The sequence below is a fragment of the Protomyctophum parallelum genome, assembly GCF_964188405.1.
Source record: "Protomyctophum parallelum genome assembly, chromosome: 10".
Lineage (NCBI taxonomy): Eukaryota > Metazoa > Chordata > Actinopteri > Myctophiformes > Myctophidae > Protomyctophum > Protomyctophum parallelum.
Genome location: NC_139704.1, coordinates 49,624,439 through 49,626,998, shown reverse-complemented (window position 1 = coordinate 49,626,998; position 2,560 = coordinate 49,624,439).

Below are 2,560 nucleotides of genomic sequence, written 5' to 3'. Positions count from 1 at the left end.
ACATTACACCTAGCTACATGTTTAAGCATTTATTTCATATTTACATGTCTTCTGTGGTCTCTAACATTACACCTATAGCTACATGTTTAAGCATTTTATTTCATATTTACATGTCTTCTGTGGTCTCTAACATTACACCTAGCTACATGTTTAAGCATTTATTTCATATTTACATGTCTTCTGTGGTCTCTAACATTACACCTATAGCTACATGTTTAAGCATTTATTTCATATTTACATGTCTTCTGTGGTCTCTAACATTACACCTAGCTACATGTTTAAGCATTTATTTCATATTTACATGTCTTCTGTATCAGTTTTTCTCCTGAACAGTTAGTCTGACTGCACTGCATCAAAACGGGTCACATACTGTATGTACAGATTATTACTGTACTGTATGTACAGATTATTACTGTACTGTATGTACAGATTATTTGTGTTTTCTAGTCGTGTACGGAATTAAAATACCGTAACAATAATTATCACTATCTCTGTGAGATCGGGATGCTCTCTGTGTGTGTGTGTGTGTGTGCGTGCACGTCACAATGCATTGTGAACTTGCACACACACACACGCACACACACACACACACACACGCACACACACACGCACACGCACATACACAGGTTCAGGTGTTCATACATCTTATCTCATTAATGCGTTACAATTGGATTTAGAAGCTTTGGCAACACTTAACTCACTTATAGCATCCAAACCAATCTCACGTAATGCATTGAAAAGATCTGTGCACGGCGTGTGTGTGTGTGTGTGTGTGTGTGTGTGTGTGTGTGTGGTTAGGTGGTACCATGTAAAGTAAAGATGTTTCTGGGAGCAGAAAATGGTGTATCTTTGATCTATTACTTGGATCCGCCCATTTATATGCACGCGTTGGCTCCGCCCATTTATATGCACGCGTTGGCTCCGCCCATTTATATGCACGCGTTGGCTCCGCCCATTTATATGCACACGTTGGCTCCGCCTATTTATATGCACGCGTTGGCTCCGCCCATTTATATGCACGCGTTGGCTCCGCCCATTTATATGCACGCGTTGGCTCCGCCCATTTATATGCACGCGTTGGCTGGTTTACAGCCTCCTCTGTGACTCTTGGGCAGGGGTGGGCAACTGGCGGCCCGGGGGCCACATGCGGCCCCCCACCTTCACTTAATGTGGCCCTCAGGTTAATGTCAGAATACTGATATAATTTTCGTTCCAGCTGTTTACAATTCCACAACATGCAAAACATGACCTGCTTTAATTATGTCAGTCTAAATTAGTAGCTCAATGCTCAATACACGTACAATTAAAGGCATTTGAAATTACATCAAAATGTAAATTATCAGGATTCCAATTCGAATATAGCAAAAAAATAGCCGATCTACAAACTCAAAACGTGTCGCAGCGCGACACGTTTTGAGCTTGTAGATCGGCTATTTTTGCTACGACAGTAATATATGGCCCTAGGGAGTGAGTGTGGAAATATATAGTGGCCCTCTCCATCGTCAAAGTTGCCCCACCCCTGCTCTTGGGGTTAGGAGTTGGCTGGTTTACAGCCTCCTCTATGACTCTTGGGGTTAGGAGTTTGCTGTTTTACAGCCTCCTCTATGACTCTTGGGGTTAGGAGTTGGCTGGTTTACAGCCTCCTCTATGACTCTTGGGGTTAGGAGTTTGCTGGTTTACAGCCTCCTCTATGACTCTTGGGGTTAGGAGTTGGCTGGTTTACAGCCTCCTCTATGACTCTTGGGGTTAGGAGTTGGCTGGTTTACAGCCTCCTCTATGACTCTTGGGGTTAGGAGTTTGCTGGTTTACAGCCTCCTCTATGACTCTTGGGGTTAGGAGTTGGGTGGTTTACAGCCTCCTCTATGACTCTTGGGGTTAGGAGTTGGGTGGTTAGTTAGTTATTTGGGTATTTAGGTAGTTAGTTGGGTTAGTTAGTTAGTCAGTTTGGGAGTTAGACATCTTGAGGTTATTCTCATCTTCAGGGTTAGGGTTCAAATGGAAACAAAAAAGTTTAAATTACATTAAAAATAGACGTGCTTCCGTGCGTGCGTGCATGCTTGCGTGCGTGTACGTGCGCGCGTGCGTGTACGTGCGCTATAGATAATGCTGTTGTTCGTCTCACGTGGGTCGTGCATGGAAGCACTCCTCTCCTCCGCCCACAGAAGAACCTAAATGACTGTTTAGACAGACCTTATTTATTTATATTGTGTTGCATTGTCCGGTTTGGAAAGAACTTATTTATTTAACATTTATATTATGTTGCATTGTCTGTCTGTTTGGAATTACACATCATTTCACATAATTTGTAAGGCGAAATTGTGCAGGGCAGCGATCCAGGTGTTGGCTAGAGTAGACCTCACACTGACAGCAACTAACTTAACCCATTCTGACCTGAGATCAGATTCATATATGAGGTTTCCACTGGACACACACTGGTCTGATGAACCCATTCTGACCTGAGATCAGATTCATACGAGGTTTCCACTGGACACACACTGGTCTGATCAACCCATTCTGACCTGAGATCAGATTCATACGAGGTTTCCACTGGACAACACAC